Source organism: Hippocampus bargibanti, linkage group LG03, assembly GCF_051943395.1.
Source record: "Hippocampus bargibanti isolate YZ-2025 linkage group LG03, ASM5194339v1, whole genome shotgun sequence".
Lineage (NCBI taxonomy): Eukaryota > Metazoa > Chordata > Actinopteri > Syngnathiformes > Syngnathidae > Hippocampus > Hippocampus bargibanti.
In genome coordinates, this window is record NC_142736.1 from 20,405,546 (window position 1) to 20,427,238 (window position 21,693).

The 21,693-nt window shown below is 40.8% G+C and overlaps 1 long non-coding RNA gene across 3 annotated transcripts in view; it reads right to left on the bottom strand.

Annotated features, from left to right (window-relative positions):
- The window catches only part of LOC148900631 (uncharacterized), a 67,761-nt gene that overhangs the window by 39,596 nt on the left and 6,472 nt on the right, over nucleotides 1–21,693 (bottom strand). Inside the window, exons 1-4 of one of the 3 annotated variants that reach the window (XR_016114361.1) lie at nucleotides 19,777–19,933; nucleotides 13,782–13,909; nucleotides 12,581–12,776; nucleotides 10,666–10,791 (exon numbers count right to left, since the gene is read on the bottom strand). This is a non-coding gene — a long non-coding RNA (uncharacterized LOC148900631). Of the gene's footprint in view, nucleotides 1–10,665; nucleotides 10,792–12,580; nucleotides 12,777–13,781; nucleotides 13,910–18,884; nucleotides 19,025–19,776; nucleotides 19,934–21,693 lie in introns of those variants that run through there. The other 2 variants (XR_016114360.1, XR_016114359.1) reach the window with 2 other exon arrangements.

Consider the following 21,693-nt stretch of genomic DNA (forward strand, 5'->3'; position numbering starts at 1 on the left):
AATTAGAACACCAATTTCATTCACAACTACACTCCAAAATTCGTTACTTTAGTCTTAATGGAGCACCTAGGAAAAACATTTTCTGCCATTTCCCCAATAAAATATTAAAACTTCCTCTACAGTCTGATGATGGGCTCATCTCAATGAGTGCTTCTTAATGTAGTCAAGTCCCCACAGACTATCTGTTCCATATCGCCTCTATCCCCAATGTTTTGAGGTATTTGGGAGATTCTAGGGAGGAGAGATGAGCTATTGAGAGTGTTTACATTTCTGACTTGTAGAGAGCCTTCTAATATGTAACACAGCGTACTTTGGTATTCAGGTGCCTGGGGCTATTCTCTAAGTGGTCTTTACTTTGAAAACACAGGAGCCCTCCAGGGGGCGACGAGCAGTGGTTGTGGTCATGTGAGCGTACACATGAGGAGGTGGTAATCTGGGGAGGGCCTTGGGAGAGGGGATAGGGGGATTGCATCTTTAAAAAACTGCTCTGCTGCTTATTTGTTTTGATGACAACTCAAGTCTACCTTCATATTTTCTTCAATTATTTATTTCACAATCCCAACTTTGGTAATTAGATCATTATGTAGTCTACTCTGCAATTCTCATCCCAAATGACACGTCCCATGTCCTTTCATTGCTTGTTATCAATGTTTCTAAAAGGAGAACATCAATGGAAATAGAGGAAGAGCACATATTAAAATATCTTTGGCAATGTCACCATTTTTGAAGCTCTAATTAATCAAGAGTTCAACAGACACGGCATAGGCACAAGAGTAGAGATGAGACGGTGACCCAATTAAAATCAACTTGAAACTCAGACTCACTCATTAAAGTAACTCTTGCACACAATGAGCAGGAATACAAGCAGAACAAGCTTCATCAGAACTTGAATAAGATTCGCTGTGTTAATATTCCACCCTGATGGAAGCAGCTACCCCCTTCCAATTCCTTTGTACTTATCTGCGGGTGTTTGGTTCATTTATATTGTCTTATAATAACCATGATATTCCCACCTCCCCTAACAGATATGCAGATAGAAACAGAAACAATTACCAGTGTGACAGGTAAAACTGTAGGGGGTCGGGGATAAAGTTTGAAAAGGTCGTCATGTTAATCAATCCACAGATTCTGCTTGAATGTTCGTCCTACTGTGACCAAGCAGTTGATTCAACTACGGCTTCATTGCTCACCATTTGGACAAGGGGATGCTGAACAGCAAACTTCAAACCAAATGAAAACACTTCACAAAATTGGTATGATGTTACATTCGAATCAAAGTCAACTGATTGCAAAACCCGTGTAGGTTAGTATGGTGGGTTTTGGTGTCAAATGTAGACACAAAAAACTGTGATCTACATTTCCTGTGGAAAAAAGTGCGCCACAAATGCATGTTATTGAGACACTTGTGGAAATGGGGCATACAAAACTGCAGTTTTGTCCTCATGAACCAGTAAGATTCCTCATCAACAGTTACATTGGGAAATACAAAATCCAATTTATGGAAAACCAATCAAAAGTCAATGGCAACACATACTGTCGAGGCATTCTTTCCCAGCAGTAATGACGTGACGGCAAATGTATTGTATGCGCCAGCTCTCCTATCTGGCTGCTATTTGCATCATAACACAGTGTGCAATATTAATTCCCCATCTGACTGCTTATAGCAAATGCAACATATGAAAAGCTATTAAGGCTCCAAATAAGAGAGCCATTGGCCATCACGTGGATTCGACTCTATTAAAAACAAAAATCTTGTTAACCATTTGGAATTAGAGTCATTTGCCAACAAGCATTTTGCTGCACTCCAGTAAAATAAGTAATTATGCTTCTCTACCATCAATCTTTTTTTTACCCCCCCCCCCCCCCAACATTCTGCAAAAGCAAAGTGGGAAATGGTGGAATGTGTGAATGCAAAGGTAATTAAAGTACCCGCTATCGGTTTGTTTAATGTCGGCCTCAGGCCGGCTGGAGGCGCAGCAAAATGAGAAACATGCTCATTGTTCTGTCTCTGTCAACAAGCCACAGGCTAACCCTATGCTGCATCGTACATCACCCATTTTTGAGTTACAATTTTAACACTAAATAGTGATGACCCACACGCAAAACTTCACCTGATGATTCCGAAGGCTTTTTCTGGCTTTTATTTGCATGTCAACAGAGTTAAGTGACAGTCGCTCAGGTCTCAAACTCCTGACGCAGGGACCATCTTCGACCTGCCACTTTATTAAAATACCGTATTTTCCAGTGTATAAGGTGCACTCAAAAGCCTTAATTTTCTTCAAAAAAATTACACTGTGCCTTATAAGTGAAATTATATTGAGCCACCAGAGGTCTGGCAACTACTGTCAGCAGCCATTGACTCGATTTCCCCCTTTAGAAGAAGTAGTGCGTAACCCCAGCCTCTACTGTTAATATAGTGGGCCTTAATTTGGAAAACTTTTAGATATTTATATATTAGATTTGGAAAACTTTTTTGATTCATTGAAGGTGAGCCTTAGATTCCAGTGCGCCTTATATATGGAAAAGTTTAAAAATACACTATTGATTGGGGGTGCGCCTTCTACTCTGGTGCACCTAATACACTGGAAAATATGATACTAAAACTGTATCTTGTCATTCTTTATAGAAACATTGAGAGCAAGCATTTATCAACCATTTTAAAATAAATGTAATCATATCCGAACTAACAGTTATTACTGGCCTCTGATTTTTTTAAAACTACCTAATAGAGTCTAAGAGGAGCACACAAATATTTTCACAAGTTACTTAGTAAGTTTTAATAATAGCAACCTTTCATTCTCTGTTTTATAAATACTGTAGTTGGAAACAAAACTTCAACTGGGTGAAAACCGCTTGAAGCCTCATTCTTGAAAACATGTTTACTATCTGCCAAACTGCTGCTGCTTGTTAATCAAGTGAACTGAGTTGAGTTCACGGCCACCATGCAGCGTATGTATCTCCATTTTTTGCTCACAAGAGGATGCATGGATGGAATTTTTCTTGTAAGCACCTCGTCTAGACACTAAAATGACCTTCCATGGAGAAAGACTTTCTGTGAAAGCATTGTAAAACTTGTGATACTAAATTAGTTCACTCTTAGTAAAATAAATATCCACAGTGGAAGACCTTGAAAGTTCACGTCTTAGAAATGCCTTGAGGGGCACATTTCTTCATTTAAAATAATCGCAGTTGAACACCGAATGCTTAAGGTTATGAGTAATGTCTGCGTTAAACTGAAGCGTTTTCCCGACACCTTCCAAGTGGCTGCTATTTTGCAATCAGATTTTATTATAGCTATGCAAGCATATTACGTGGAATAAGCTCTCTGGTATGTCAAAATAAACAACAGAATGTGTCTCAAACAAGATGCAGAGAAGTTCTAAGGAGTTCACTCTGAACACAGGAATTGCCAGATTGTGTATGTGACCCCTTAATCATGATCTTCCCGGCTCAACGGGTGACCGACCCATTTTGCTTTCAACCCAGGTCATTCTGTCATGGGGAAAAAGGTAAAAGGGTGACTTATGGCGTAGCACGAAAGGCACACAAGTTGTTTTATGACTGGACCTACAGGGCCTATTGAGGAAGTCTCGCGTGCTTCATCCTGACCACAGGTATTGATTGTCAGCAATGACCGTGGCGTGACGACTACTTAAAGCCCCGCATGTGCCCTCACAAGGAGATGAAAATGAGACCTTGGTGTGTAATGATCTGTGTGTGAGCAAGGAGAGGAGACCGCAGAGACGGAGAAGGAGGAGGAATTAAATCATTGCTTCGCTCCTGGAGGAGAGACACATTGCAGCGAGACATGCTTGGCTGCTTAATGCCAGATCTGTTTGTGAGAGGGAAATTAAAAAAGAGATCAAGGCAAGAGTGAAACGAGGAAAGGGAGTTAAATGGCCCTATGAGAAGACGGCAAATGAGAGCATCCTGATGCAAAGGGGTGCGAGTGGATAGTCCTAATGGGGAGAGGTTGGTGTGAGCTGACCAACGTGTTTACGCACAGCCTTACTTCAGAGAGCCCACGCTCGGCCCTCGCAGCAATGAGATAACCACACTTCATGCTAATTGGCAAAAAAAAACCACGGCGCGTAACCAAAACAGAGGAGCTATAGGTCTAATTTGAAAAGGGGTGAAACGATGGATGAGATGTTTTCTAGTCGGTGAGCCAGACCCCCCCCCCCACCCGACCCACATGCCTCGAGAGAGCAACAAACTTCTACCGCCGTTTATCATCAAATTTAGGCACACGCATATTCTGCTTTAGGTTATCATTAGCAAAAGCTGCAATTCTGCACACTATAAGTCTCAGTTTTACTGTGTAATTCTGTCTGCCACTGGGTGCACAGGGAAAAAAATAATGATTCAAAGGAAGCAGGTAGCAAACAGCATTTGAAAGGAACAACATTTTTTCTTTTAATGGTTCCTGTCACTCTAAGGACATCGGCCACAAAACAATGGCGAATTCAGCCTCCCAGTGACTGAATGTGAATTATGGTCTTAATTTGTGAGTGGTTTGATGTGTGTGAATTAGACTGTCGTAGCGAGTGACACACTGTAAACTCTCAGTGAACCAGATAAAAATGGAACTAATGGTGGGTGTGAGGATGCCAATTAGTGACCCTGCATTGTGTTAGCCAGACAGAGCACAACAAGACCTGCTTAGCCTACTAAAAATATACCTGTGGTATTATCGGCCAGAAACCCAGTATGTGCAAATCTGTTGAGTTTTTTTCCCCCACTATTTGATATTATTCGTCTTTCTTCACATTGTCTGGCTTTTTCCTTTGATTTTCACACATTACTAATGAATTTAAAGTGTCAAAAATCTTTTGAAAAATATCGATTAACTCTCTTGAAATCTTAAACTGTTTGAGACATGTCTTATATTTCCACTACTTGTTCATTGCGCAGGATTGGATTGGATTGGATTGGATATGCCTTTATTAGTCTCACAGTGGAGAAATTTACATTTCACAGCAGCAAAGTGAAAGGAGCTGTGCAGTATTATTTTTCCTCAAGATTATGAGTCTGGAGTTTTCATTTCTAGACCTAAAGTGAGCAATAATTAGGCATGACAAATTTTAGCAAGTCTGTTTTGTTAAAAATTGATGGAATGCTTTGTTTGACGGAAGTGGCGGAATCAGCTGTGACGCCAAATTTGCAGCTGTGATGCCAAATTTGTCTGTTGATGACAATTTGACAATTATGCTGCTTGGACATTAATGTAATCAGTTTTATTGGACCTCTCAAAGCTCATAGACTTTAGAAAATCAAACAGCTATATGTATGCATACATACATACATATACGTTTTATATATACATACATACATAAACACATACATATATGTTTTTATATATATATACATACATACGTTATATATATATATATACATACATACATACATACGTTATATATATACACATACATACACGTTATATATATATATATATATATATATATATATATATATATATATATATATATATACAGTAAAGTCTCGTTATATCGATATCGGATATATCGATAGTCCCGGTTATATCGATACTATTTCTATGCACGCACGGAGAAAATTACATGCAAACAGGGTCGGATATATCGATAGTCCCGGTTATATCGATATTTTTCGAACTTCCTTGAATATCGATATAACGAGACTTTACTGTATATATATATATATATATATATATATATATATATATATATATATATATATATATATATATATATATATATATACAGTAAAGTCTCGTTATATCGATATCGGATATATCGATAGTCCCGGTTATATCGATACTATTTCTATGCACGCACGGAGAAAATTACATGCAAACAGGGTCGGATATATCGATAGTCCCGGTTATATCGATATTTTTTCTGACTCCCTTGAATATTGATATAACGAGACTTTACTGTGTGTGTATATATATATATATATATATATATATATATATATATATATATATATATATATATATATATATATATATATATATATATATATATATATAGTGACTGGGACCTGGAAAAGACCCTGTACTAACTTTTGGTTTCATCACAGTGGCCTGATTAACTAAACCCTCTTTTACATGATGAAGATGTTTGTGTGGTGAAATTAACTGAAAGACTGATTTAAAATAAATTAAGAGAAATGCATTGAAGAATGCATACATACACTCCATAAATCACCAGGGCAAAGCCAGAGCTGGCTTTTCATAATTAACTCCAGACTATTTATTTTATCCTGACGGCCTGTCTGCAATGCATAACTACGCTAAGGTCAGTTTGGAATATTTTAACAACACAATAAAAGTATGCACGAACAATAATACAGTATGTTGAAAGGCAAACATTAAGTAAATTCACATCAAGTAGAAAAATAACATTTGTGTTGTGTCAAATTGCAGGGCACAGAGAAACAATAGCCCGGAAAAATAATGTGCAAATAATTAAAGGGCATACTTTGAATTTTAAAAAGGTTCATTGCAAAATATGAAGGACATTTCCGTCTGCCCATGAAATTTCAAATCATCCCTGGGTCTCGAACGGCGTTTATGCATTTTTGTGCGATTTGAACATAGTGTTTTTCTGCCCGATCCTCGCGACACACTTGCATCAAAACAGGGTGATACGGAACACAGGCCTGATTATGGCACACTTGAACGTTGCAGAAACAGAAATTAGATTTGCTGGAGTTCGTATATGACTTTGTCACATAAACTGGAATATCTCCCCTTTCAGATAATGGACTCATCTGTGTATGTGATATGCAATTGGAGACCGTTTTACAGCTCGCAACAGTGTGACCCCAAATAGAGACAGGAATGATTATTGACATAATTTTAAGATGATTTTTTTTTTTATCATGAAATTATCAGGTGCCTCAGGTCGAGGCTGCTTCATGTGCAACCATAAGAAAAGATTATAAAATAAAGGGTACATTGTTAATAAATGGTGCCTAAATCTTCCTCCATTTGTGTAATCACGCATAAATGACACTGAGATGGTGGAATTACATTGATTGTCATTTTCCACTGAGATCTAATCTAGTCCAAGATGGTGCCCGAGTAGGTAGCCCTCAGCAAGTGCTCTCACAAACCTTGCTTTTTTTAATGTTTTTGTTTGTCACTTTGTGTTGCTGTGCGAAGGATTGTTGTTCAGCATTTTTGGCCACGACATTCATCAAAGAGGAGACTGTGCTGAGCCGTTGCGACTTCTCGGCAGCAGGAATATGCCAGCACTGTTTTTGATTTGGGAGGAATGTCTGTGCCATTTGACTGTCATCAATGGACACATTTGGGGCGATTGTGCTTTTTTTGTGCTGTAATGGGCAGCATTTTCACAGTCCCGGTGGAAATGTCAGTACTGTTGGACAGTCTGTGGTTGGATGGATGCATGGCTTGAGGAGCCCACGATAAAAAAGAAAGGAGCGTCGATGCTTTTGTAGAATTGCCGCGGCTTGGAATCGAAACGGATTTACGTGGGACATGAGATGTGAGACCATCTCTTTTTGTCAGTGGATGCTACAGCTTCGTGTTTGCTTTCAACATTTAGCTTGTAGCAGACGTGCACATTTCACCATGACGTCTCTGATCCACTGGTGAAATGGATGCTTATATCCTCTCTTTCATCTAGAACTGCTTCATACAACAAATAGGGTGTAGAAAGTGCTGAAGATTGGATTGGATTGGATTGGATATGCCTTTATTAGTCTCACAGTGGAGAAATTGAATGACTGTCTGTGTCTTTTGTGTTATCATATATATTTTTTTGTTATTCTGTTGTTGTTTTGACTTCAAGATGGAGCCATGAGAGTGGCTACCTTTCCAGCAGCCCCTGTATTTAGTTTTTCTACTTCTTTCTTTCCTTTCCTCTTCCTTCCATAACCTTGCTGCTGTGAAATGTAAAATGTAAAAAATCCAATCCAATCCTCACTGCCTGCGTCTTAACCTGGCCACACCACATGCACACTTCGAGGAAAAAAGACTCCTGCTAATAAACCGCTACCCGTTTCTGCCTCTTGTCACACACTTGGGATTTGGGGCCCGCTATTGTCTGTGTGTCTCTTTGCCACAGTCGGTGTTGCCTCCTCGTGGGCGCAGTGCCCAGCCTGGCAGCGAGCCACATCAGTCTTCCCGTCTTCACTCTCGTTACATCCTTACATCAGAATGCCTGTGGCTCTTTTCCTGTCTTCGTTCTGCACCGCAGCTGAGATGAACACTTTGAAAGCATGCCCTCCAACCACTCAGAGAAAAAAAATAACACCATCTCTGCTATTGGGAACAAATTCAGCGCTCACACATTTGATTTGCTCTGTTATTATGCAATCACACTGAAGGCAAGATAGTCATAAACAATGTTACATCAAGGCAGAATACCAGGTGTCGCGGGTGCAAATGTTGGGTAACAGCCCATGCGCTGTGCGTGGAGATGAATTCACGTTTGCACATTTTTATGAATCAACACAAAAGGATGAAAATGGAGTTCCATGTTGTTCTTTGACAGTATTTACACAGACATGACAAGAACCCTGCCGGCGGCACCTTCAAACTTGGAGGAGGTAACGTGTTATTTGAGCTTTGTTACAGTATGTGCTCGATTGAACAAGGAGTCTTAAAACTTCCAAAGAGTAAAAAGAACTCCTTAAAAAGTATGCTAAATGATTTTTTTAAATGTATAATGTTTCACAATAGATAGTTCATGCAGTCTCACACAGTTCATTTTTTTCTCAGCAACACACAAAGAAAATTTGTGGTTAGACTTTTCCTTTTTTTTTAAATCTAGTTGAAAATGCCGCCTGACTAACACATGTATTTGACATTCTATCGGTCTAGTTTACGAGGTTGCTCTCTAAATCCATTCACATTTGTCATACCTGCACAGTCTACTATGGCCCTATTAACTCATTCACTGCCAGTCGATGTGCAAAAATGTGTCCATTCCAGTGCCAGGGTTTTTGTCATTGTCATTCTAATTCCAGAACCCACAGAATATTGAGTTTTAGGACTACATCGACATTTAATGCAGTGAAAGAAACCTTACTCTCTTCTTTCATCAGAAAAATGGTTAATTCCTAAATTATATGGGTCTGTAGTTATCTGAGCTTGAAATGGGGGTGGCTGTACAAAATACAATACATACATATTGATTTATACAGCGCTTTAACAACAGCTGAAATGCAACAAAGCGCAAACATGGAAACATGCTGCCACCTGTGGAAGGGAACAACATTGCCAGAGGTCTGACCAATGCTTTATCGGCATCCCCGCAAGAAAAAACAAAACCTGAACACATTTGAACTATAAGTCATATTTTCAATTGCCGAATAAATACGGGGATGGCAGTAAATGAGTTACAGTGACATTTCCACACATTTACTTGGCAAATAATGCATTGAAATATATTTCAATGTACCATTACATCAGTACCTCTCTGGTGGATCGGTATATTTGCATCACTGTCTGTTTGTATACTGTGCGATGTGACTGACTGGTGACCAGTCCAGCTTGGTGTGACCAAAAACAGGACAATCAATATAAAATTGATGGATGACTAATAATTTTCTTGTCAAGCTACATCTGCAAAAACTGAACACTTTGATCATAGCGGTGATCGGCACCGATCAAAATGATTCATCACCCTGCACTAATAGAGCCGCCCGAAATAACCTAAGCTCCTCCCAAAAATAGAGAGATTTTCACCCAAAGACAAAGTATGTCATACAGTAAAGTCTCGTTATATCGATATCGGATATATCGATAGTCCCGGTTATATCGATACTATTTCTATGCACGCACGGAACAAATTACATGCAAACAGGGTCGGATATATCGATAGTCCCGGTTATATCGATAGTTTTTCGGACTCCCTTGAATATCGATATAACGAGACTTTACTGTAGTTCCTTCACACCACAACATGTAAAGACAATGACAAATTTATTCCTTGATGGCATCCACAAGGGCTACAAATTCTCCATATAAAAATGCTACTTTAGAAATACTTCACTGTGTGGTTGCACACATATAAACATACCAGAAACTATGACCAATTACGATTTCTCTAAAGCTCATTTTTTATCGTGACCAATTGATAAATCGTTGCAGACTCCCAACTCTAACAGAGACATTGAGAATTGATGGACGGATAGATGGACGGGTGCTGCCGTTTGTACAACAAAGCAACATAAATAACAGCACACCACACACAACTGTGTGAAAATACTGCTTTTATAACTATCCACCCGAAATGCCACATGCAGCGCACTGAAGAAACAAAAAACCTGGATTTTTATACTGCATATATTCTCCAATATACCTGGCAAGATCTTAGTAGTCATTGCACGAAAAACAAGTTCCTCTGCCTCAGATTTATAATTTGGTTTCCCGGGTGAGTAGAAAACCTTGGAGGTGAGTGCAGGCGCAGCAGTCATGTTTGTTAAGGTACATGGAGAGTCTCCCCCTTTTCCTCAAAGAAAATAAATAGACACTCATTACATTCTGCACACTGGATATTTCCACATCCTTAACATATTGCACAGGCTCGGCGCAAATGTGCATTGCTGCACATGGGGAAATACATACCATGAAAAATGACAACAGAGCGGAATAACTGCGGACCTGGAATATAATGGGGCGGTGGAGCGGAGGAGAAATAATCATACCGTGAGGTGGGGGTTGAGTAGGGGATGAGGAGCGGTGGGAAGAGCGAGGAGAAGATGTGTCTGTGGCCTATGGCGGGGAAATGGCGCTCTACTGCTCTGCTGCTGGCTCCCCGGTCATGCTCCTTTCTTTGCGGAGACAAAACAGATACATGCAGATAGGCTGCAATATTGTTCACATTGTACAATTAATCAACGAGGTCGTTACAAAGAACCAACGCAGACAAATCATATTGTAATTACAGTGCGGGGAAATGCAAGCCGGTATTCTTTGGAGGCAGAATCATTCTGCAGTTCTTGCTGTGAACATTAGATGTCTCTCTTTCACTTTGCATAGCTTGACCCAAGCCCGCGAGTGGATCTTTCTGCCCCTCAACTCCAATCTCCACATAATGTATACACCATCATTTGAAAATGGCAGCTTTTTGAAAATTCACCTTGATTATCAGACATTAAAAGTGACTTTTCCAGAGCTGAGTGTCTGGCTAGGGGGATGGCTGCAGACAGCGGAACAATACAGCATGCTTGGTATTCATGCCTGGCTGGGGTGTGCAGGAAGAAGAGAGGAGCCGGCCCTTTGTTCTCTCCTCTAGCCAATTATTTTTTTACGTGTGTCTCTTTTCACAACAACAAGAGAAGATTTAATTTGAATGCACTCCCTGGAAAAAAGGGTAGAAAAAACATCTGCAGTATTCCTAAAGAGATACTGGGGCTATGTAGCATATAAGTATATTCTCATGCACATAACTCTGAGGCATAGATAGATGACAGGGGCAACAAGCATGACAACAACGCACACACTTGCACACGCGCACACACATGCACACGCGCACACACACGTACACACACGCACGCACACAGAATAGTAGGAATCCCTTCATGCAGAGTGAAATGTAAAACAAACACTGCCTTGCTCCCAAAGTCATGCCAAAACACAACATGGCGCAGCCCAACCCGATGACGGAAAAAGAAGAAAGACACCAAAATAATACCAGGCGTGTTTCTTTATACGGCATCGGGGTTAAAGTGATGGGGACCACATTAACATGTGCAGAGCCAATGTGCGGCGATCAGAAAACTCACTGTAAAAATAGTGAGAATTCCTGATCAAATGGCATGGAAAATAAATACCTCAAAATGCTGTCGGGAGGTATGTGGCCAAATATTCTTCTAATTGGGCGGGTACTTTATCTTTCTGTCAGACACGCTGTGTTAAAAAAAAAGCAGTGCAGTTCCCAGAAGGTGAAGAGCACAGCTTGCTGGCCTTTTATTAGTGCGGGAGCTCTGATATATGCCTATGCTCCAGGCTTTCATCAGGCACCTGTACTATAAACACACACACAAACACACACACACGCACACACAAACCAATGCGACAACTCTAGAACACTTTATCTGTTTTTTTCAACATGCAATTAGCATACTCAGATTGCAGCCAAAGGTTCTACAACAAACTGTCAAGGCTAACAGAACAAAAGGATTTTTCTTGGTAAACTTACAGTTTATCAAAATGATAACCTGTCAAGGGCTCTCAAACGTAGAAGGAACATTAAAGTCCAAAAGCAAAAGAGCAGAGTAAAGTGCAAACAAACATTGCTGTGCATCAGCAGCGTGAGAGAGTATTGTAACAACCCATGTAAAATGATTAAGTCACAAGAGAATAAGAAAACACACAGTGCCGCTTGCGCACAAAAAAAAATCCACGAAACAAACAAACAAAAAAAAAACATTTCCAGTTCATGCAAACCATGTTATAGGCTTCAAACTGACTCATGCACACAAAGACAGAGACCCCACCCCAACATACACACACAGAACACAGATTGTGCTCACACACCCACGCACACTGCCAACACAGCGGCTAAATTAAATTTCAGTCCTTGAGCAGACAACTAAACGGCTTGTGTGTAGGACTCACTGTGAGGCACAGCAAAAGCAATTCTCCGGAGACGGTGAAATTAAAGGGCACAATCCTGCTTGTTTATGGTTCTCACTCTCCTCTCCTCTCAATCACGTTTTATTTGCAATCATTCGGTCCTGAAAGTCAGGCTTTTCGGCAGGCCACCAGCATCAGGTCAGGGTTTGCTGGACTTTGCACTTTCAATTTTTCACACCTGCAGCCGAACATTTGACAAAAAGCTCCAATCAAGCCCATGAAAGCCTTTTTGGACAAAAAAATACTTCAACTTGTGATGCGTCCAGCTTTTTTGTGTCCTATGTAAGTAATTATCACTTTCTGCAATCCATGACCACAGAAAAATATTGCATGATCTAATTAATAAAAAATAATATCAATTATAATCAGTTTCGGCGGATGATGGCAAATTGCTGCTGGTTGAGTCTAAAGTTGACTACATGACATCATCACAGAGATGTATGTGGGGGGTGCTATTACCATATTTTCACTTAAGGCACACCATATTAAAAGGCACAGTGTAACTTATGGCTACTTTTTTGCATGATTGGATTCAGGCATTGTAAAATGTATGCTAGCTTTGCATGCACACTAGCGTATCTTTTTAAAAGGCCAACAGGGTCAAAACTGAGTTCTATAGTACTTTAACTAAGTGTTTAACAATGTATTCACATTATTTTAGGATAAATCCAAATTCAGATGTGGGGGGAAAAAATATCTGCTCACTTCACGTACACCTCACTCAGCGACGCTCTCATTTTCTCCTCGGATATGGAGCCTTTTTGATTTGATTTAACAAACACTTCAGTGAGAAACTTTCTTTCTCTTACCCATCATGTTGGAATCTAAACGTCTGCCCAAACTGTGATCTAGCGTCAATGAAATATACATTGACTTCTCTATTCTCAAATCAATCCATGTCAATACTGTGGACCAGGTCAGAGATTATTTTCTTTCTTCTCTGTAGACTTCAAGTGACCAGCAGTTGGACTGGCCACTTGGGACGCTTGTCAGGCTTGTTTAACATGCAAAGGTGCCAACATTCTCCAGATGTTCGTCTCTACTCTTTTTCTTTGTCGCAAGGAAATTCTGAACATGTTCAGTGGTTGTTATAGGTGTTTGATACACAAATGACAGTTTTTTTTCATCCCCTTTGCACATTGCTGCTAAACCTGGCGCAGATGCGTGGCAATGGAATACTGACCTCACATCCAGAGCACATCATTTTGGCCTTTCGTTTGCAGTTGCGATTTTTCCTGATGGTTGGCTTTTTTCCAGGTTTGCCTCAGGATCCAGAATTAAAGAGCCTTAAAAAGGCCTGCCTATGGAAGTCTGGAAGAATAACAAACAGTAGTTTATTAGAATTATGTACATCATGGCAACTTGAGTTAAAAGTTTAACCATACTCGTAAATTGAAACATTCGGAAATGATCTTTCCCAATTGAAATGAATGGAAATGGAATTAATCTATTCAATCCTCAGGAAAATAATGGATTTACTTTATTTTATTTTATACTTTGTTTTTTAGTATTTATTTTTTGGAATGTCTTTTTAGTGTGTTTTCATTGTTTTATTGTTTTATTTATATAAAACAATAAAACAATGAAAATTTCTGTAGTGTGTGGTAGTAGTAGTAATAGTAGTAGTATTAGTAGTAGTAGTTGTATAGATATTAGTACTGTATTATGATTGTGTGTACTGTGCTCCCACTTTTGTCAGTCTTACAGTTCCGTGAGGACAAGTACTCCATAGAAAATGGATGGGTGCATAAAAATACACTCGCCTATCCCAATAGTGAAAGGGCCAATGCTGTGGTTTACTCATATCACAAATACCTTTGTGAAAACCAACAACTTAACAACTATTAGTACTTGTTAGACATTTCATCAAAGGTCAGCTCTTCTATTGGGATTAGTTGGATTCTGCATAAAAACTTAATGAAGTGTCCTGGGATACAGCGACAATACGTGCGCTCTATAGACTTCAAAAATGTATCTCGCGTCTGCTAAAGAAAACATTGAAAATAAAATAGACCCAATGTGTTAACGTGTGCATTGACTAATATTCCGAGTCACCACCTTGGTGCTATCCAAATCGAGGACTGTCTTGCGCTACATGTTGTTTGAAGCACCACTGCTACACTTGGAGTAAAGAACGAGACAAGCTTCGAAGGAAATATGTATAACACATGGCAGACAGATGGAGCTGCACCGCCAGCTCCCAGATGATCTTCTATTTATTTTTTTGTCTGACAAGGCAAATCATAAACGGTTAGGTCTGCAAGTAATGTATTTTCCATGGAGCGCAGTGCAAACGATGATGTTAAAAGGCACATTATGGTGTGCAATGCAAACACTGTTACAAAAAGAAAAATACAGCCAAAATATATTTTAAAGCTTTATGATTATCAGGCAAAATCCATCCCAAAATATTTAAGATGGGGCACATTGTAGCGATAAAACAAGTGTCCCTCAAAATACACTTCCTGACCCGCATAATGTTAATACTGACCAGATGGACTCAAGTTCACTTGGTTGAATCCTTTCTCAAGCGCAACAATAACTTGTGACACCCACGAACGTCAGTTCAAACTTTATCGTGCCAAAAAGGAAGCTTTTATGTTTACTGCGCCCAGAGGCACTGTTGAGTCTTTGTGCTCTGAGGCCTCTGTGAGGACACCCCGCTCTCCTACACCCCTATATCGTGGTAGTTTCTGAAGAAATACAAATAGGCATACGTATATTGCGGTGTTGGGAGAGTTGTGCAGAAATGACTGAATGAGGAAAAGGTTTGAGTGTAACTACGTGATTTTTTTACGCACATTCTAAAAATAATATTTAAGGAAATATTATTATATATTATATATAAATATTATATATATATTCCGTTAAGGGAATATTTAAGGAAAAATGTTTAAATACAAGTGTTGATATATTGTGAGTTCAGTGGAATTATAAACCAGGCCAACAGTACCAGAGTGAACCAATTGAGCATCAGAAAACACTGACAGTTTCAATCGAATAATTTATTGCATCGTTGTCAGTATAAAGGCAGAATGTTGTACTGTATCGTTTTAGAATGTGCAAGTGTGCCTCAAATGCACGTTTCACTGCCATGGAAGCATCTTGTCTATCAAAACCACATTAAGAGAACTTTAATTTCAGGACAGAAATCCCCCCAAAAATATCTAACTCACTGATCCAGAGTCACCCCTGATCATTTTGGGCGATTTTAATGAAACGCATAGAAACTGTAAACTTCCCAAATATACGCAGCATATTGACTGTTTCACCAGAGAAGAAAACATTCTAGATAACTGTTACACAGCACTGAAAGGGGCATACCGATCTGTTGCGCATGCAGCATTGGGTCTTACTTACCACTATTTAATACACTTAATTGCCACATACAGACAGAAACTCAAATGTGTAAAACCGGTAGTCAAGGCTGGTAAGAAATGGACAGATGAAGCAAAGTTAGCTCTACAAGAATGCTTAGACGGCACTGATTGGAGCTTGTCTTTGAAACTTCAACGGGTACATTGGATGAATACACAGACACTGTAACATCATACATTAGTTTCTGTGAGGACATGTGTGTACCAACAAAGTCCTTCTGCTCATTTAACAACAACAAGCCATGGTTCACTCCCAAACTGAGGAAGTTTAGGAAAGAGAAAGAGGCCGCCCGAAACAGACTGACAAAGGAAATTAACATCGCAAAGAAAAGTTATGCGGAGAAGCTTAACAAACAGTGCTCCGCTAACGACTCTGCATCGGTGTGGAATGGCCTGAAAGCAATAACAAATTATCGTGTACAGTGTACAACAATGGTCTGGCTGATGAGCTAAATACATTATTTTGCCGATTTGAAAAGGGCACCCCCATTTCCTTCGTCTGCCCACCATTACCAGAAACTACCGTATCTCCGCCCTCTGCCCTACAGATCCACGAACTAGAAGTGAGACGGTTCTTCAAGCAGCAGAAGATCAAGAAAGCTGCGACCTGACAGAGTGTCCCCCTCCTGCCTAAAAGCCTGTGATGACCAGCTGGCTCCGGTCTTCACACGAATCTTCAATAGATCCCTGGAGCAGTGTGAAGTCCCATCCTGCTTCAAACAATCTACTATCGTCCCAGTTCCAAAGAAACCAGTACCATCGGGATTGAACAACTGGTCTGTGGAGGATACAGTTAACATCGGACTGCACCACATCCTCAAGCACCTCAACAACACAGGAACCAATGCAAGGATCCTGTTTGTGGACTACAGCTCTGCATTCAATACCATCATTCCAGAACTCCACATCGCCAAACTTCTCCAGCTTGGTGTGTCCCCTACGATCTGCCAGTGGATCTTCAGCTTCCTGACAGGACGGACACAACAGTTCAGACTGGGAAAAATATCATCCTCAACACAAACCACGAGCACTGGAGCCCCGCAGGGATGTGTCCTCTCTCCATTGCTCTTCTCTCTTTCTACGAACAACTGCACCTCAAAGCACCCAGCTGTCGAATTCATAAAGTTTGCAGACGACACCACGGTCATCGGTCTCATCAAAGACGGCGACGAGTCTGCGTACTGACAACAAGTGGAGCAGCTGGAGCTCTGGTGCAGCCGTCACAACCTAGAGCTGAACACGCACAAGACAGTAGAGATGATCGTGGACTTCAGGAAACATCCATCACCACAGCAACCCCTCACACTATCCAACTGCCTCGTGTCAACTGTTGAGACCTTCAAGTTCCCGGGAATCACAGTCTCCCAGGACATGAAGTAGGAGGTCAACACCAACTCAATCCTGAGAAAGGCCCAACAGAGAATGTACTTCGTGAGGCTGCTAAAGAAGCATGGCCTGCCACAGGAGGTGCTGCAACATTTCTATACGGCTGTCATCGAATCCATCCTGTGTTCTTCCATCACCGTTTGGTTCGGGGTCGCCACAAAAATGGACAAAATCCGACTTCAACGGACAGTTAAGACGGCGGAAAAAATCAGTGGCACCGCCCAGCCCACTCTCGAGGACTTGCATACTGCAATAATCCAAACTAGGGCTCGGAAAATCCCACTGGACACCCCGCACCCTGCCCACCACCTTTTCCAGCTACTCCCATCAGGCAGGCGCTACCGATCCATGCGCACTAAATCCAGCAAACATTTAATCAGCTTCTTCCCCCAAGCCATTAACTCTAAACAGTAACCCAAATAGAACTGTATAGTGCCTCTTTGCATTTTTTTTTATGATGATACTAGTGCAGCGTGTTCTACCGGAAACAAATTCCTTATGTGTTCTACATACTTAGCAATAAAGATGATTCTGATTCTGATCAAGATGGGGAAATGAAATGTGAGTATTCTAAGGCCGGCCAGGCCTTGCAGGGAGGACTGTACCTGCCTCTGGAATTCCTGGATCTGGTGGCCTGGCTCTGAAGCACTTGCGAGTAAAGCTGCAATCAACTAGTGTTCCATTCTTCAGAATAGTGCGGACACATCCTTGCTTGTGGATGTCCAACTATTGAAGCATAAAAAGAGGCAGGGAGGCGATAGTCGGAGGGAAATCAATCCACCAAACCGACCCTCTCTGAGCAGACAACATGCTCAATGACTGTAGATGTGCATAGACTTCTATATTTTATAATGCACACATTTGGAGATAAAGAAAAGAAAGGGCACAGGGCTGTACTGCTCATTTTGCACCAGAAGGACTGGGGAAGATGCTGATGAACAGTGAATGTGTGTCTTTGATATGAATTTCATGAGATGAAAGATGAAAGCAATGTCTCAATCAGTTATAGGACACTTAAACATTGTATTAAAAAACTTGAGTCAACCAAATCCTTTCACAAACAGTTTCAGGGAATCTAACTATCACATAGCTATGAGCAATATTTTTGTCTATGGTGAGCTTGAAGACATTTAGCTGTCGAGCCAATCCGCGAGTCAGCCACTATAAGCAGGCTACTAATTAACACAATGATGCTCTACTCGATCACATGCGAGGATGGGATGGAAGGAGGAGAGAGCGAGCCAAAGGTGATGTGAGAGAGAGAGCGAGAGGGAGCAAGAGAAGGGAGGGAAAACGGAAAAAGGGTAAAGGATGGCAACAAGAGAATAGCAAGCAGACCCCGATTCGGCTTTACTTATACCCTTTGCCCACTATGTCCGGGGCTGCGGCATCCATCAACCAAAATGATGGGCAAACAAAATGGAGACTTCAACAAGGATACCCATTTTCAAGAATCTACATACAAGCTTGGAAAGTATCCCATGGAATTAATAAAAATGTTGAATTAAAAAAAGAATGGATACCTTTTCCATCTCGGTCTTGTTAAAAGCATCATTGTTGTCTCCAAGTCAAACAAAAGAGCCAGGTTCTTATTCCTGAATGACGATTAAAGATTATGCAAAAAGGTATTTTGCGGATTCACTTAAAACGCGTCTCGCCCGTTAGCGCGCTCTTTCTGTGTGCGATCCACACGATAACCCTGGTCTTGCTGTCTTTGCCTCACAATCACTCCCTCTCTCTCTATTCTCCCCAACTGATCAATACTTCATTTAAATCCTGACATTAGCGCATTAATAATGGACAAAGGGAACGGGAGCAAATACCGGCAAATATGGCATTTTAAATGAGACAAGAATGGGCATTTTTAGGTCAGAGGGTTGTGAGATTTCATGAAAATATGACGTGGAAAAACCAAGACGCGACAATATGCAATTGTGGAGAGGCTGCACTGCTGTTTTGATTTGAGCTCCTGAGACTGTGTCTGATCAATACGCATTTAAATCGGGGCGGTGGGGAGTGACCGCAATATCTCGTCTCATCAAGAAAAAAGGCAAACACGCCATCCCAATTATCATCCCAAATGACTGGTGTCGAGGAGACACAAGTTGGATGCTGATAGAAGCATATTTCATATTTATTCAGCAGAATTTTTACATTAGCACCTGGGCTCATAATTGGCTCATATATATGCACGCTCACACTTTTATCTATTCACATAATTCACAATGAGCACAATCAATACTGTCCTCCTCATACGCCGTGTTCCACACTCATAAAGTGTGTCTGCATTAGATCATCCAATAAGCCGTGCAGAGAAAGCCAGACGACACCAGCTAATTTCTTGGCGCTCAGCGAAATTGCCACCCGAGTGTAACTAGCTAATCTTCCCGCTCGTCATTAAACCTGCATATTTACCTGAGGAGCCTGGATGTCACGGGCCTGCACAAGACAGTCGCATCTCATTGCGTATCTCATCCCATTGAGATAACAGACCAGATCCTTGACAAAAATAAAAAATAGAGACAGATGGAGGCGAGAACGAAGCAGCGAGAGAGTTGAAGTGGAAAGTGTTTTGAGACGGTGGCAAAGACAAAGATTACGCTGTGAAAACATTCGCTTACAGATGGTCGGGCAGAAACGTCGACCAATGAGCAATTAGGAAGACAAAACTTAAGTTATTGATCCGGGTTTCAGGGTTTCTTTTCCCTGGACTAAAAGGGCTACTGGAGGTTGAATGATGGCCACTGCAGCTACGGGATGAAAGACAGACAAAGGGAGTAAGAAGAGCAAGCAGGAGGAAGGGCAGGTCTTTCTCTCCCAGGCCTTGAGCTCTTGAAAAGGATTGTGGGCATGATTGTTTGGCTGTCATTGATGACAACAGATTTGGGCCATATCAACAGATATATTGTATTGTCAAAAATATATTTCTCAGTGTTTTGGTCTTTTATCCACACACAGATTCTTGTCTTGAGTACAAGTTTTTTTCCACCCCTTGTGTCACTTTGAAAACAAGTAAGAGGATCTTACGTTTTGAAACTTCATTTGACAACAACAAGTCTAATGACAACCCTGCCTAATGTGTGCTGATTTCATTTTTAGCAATGACATAATTGTGTGACGTTTGGCACACAACAACTAAAAATATATTCACTCTATCTCCTGGGCTCCGTATAATCACATGCCCAGAATTTTAGCTACAAATCAAGTCTCGCATGGCATGAGAATTGGCTGGTGACTCGCTTGTTGCTGATTCTGGATTATGATTGCGCTTCAAGGTTGGGGTTTTATGAGGACAGTGATCTTCCTAAAATGCTCTTGCATGTGTACTGAACCCATGCCAGTTGCATAAAACCAGCCTATGTGAGTCATTGGACTACCTCTTCTTCTTCTGGACGCTGATAACCCTGTGACAAATCTAAGGTGAAGGAACAAGATAAGGTGAGATCATGGTGAGAAAATACAAAATAGCCACAACCGATATTGTGGTACCATTGACAGCGTCAACTGATTTAGCGATGGTCTAACTCCAGTGTAGTGTGAGCAAAAGACATCCTGTCGTCATTATTGGACCAGTGCTGTTCACAACTCCGAAGATCCATCCTAATGTCAACGAGAAAGAGTAAGAAATTAATGAAAATATAAAAGGAGATTGGAAGTTGTTTAGGCCACGGGGGAGAGACATGTTGCTCAAACGTGTTCATCAATGACAGTCCGTGATGTTAAATAACAGACCACCACTCAACTTCTGGTTGGGTAGGAAGTTTTTTATTCCCTTTCAATATTCCTTGCAGGTCTTACTGCTGGTTTCCACTTCACCTTCGAAGTGCCCGAGCACGAGCAGACTCCACCAACACCATCACTGACTTCTAGAAGGGTCAAGCTGCTGTTCAGTGTGCAGGCACAAACAACATTCACGACCTGTCTGTCCTGCACTCCATAGCTAGAGGGTTTATACACAGTATCATATAATGCTCATTAGCTACCATCTCTGATATTTGGTAGCTAAATGTTATGGTACTTGCAAAACAACTTTAATGTTTGTATGCATGTGTGCGAGAGGGAATGAGAGTGACAGAATGAAAATGAGGGTGGGGGGACAGGGGGAGAGAGAGAACGAGAGAGAGAGAGAGAGAGAGAGAGAGAGAGAGAGAGAGAGAGAGAGAGAGAGAGAGAGAGAGAGAGAGAGAGAGAGTCTTTACCCTGTCAGGTGCCCGTTTGACAGTTAATTATGACCATAAAATATGGTTCAGCATCGCCAAAACAACAACGAAAAAGTTTTGTTCCACCCCACCAAGTTTAAAGTTGGCTGCAATTCCCACATTCGGTCAGACA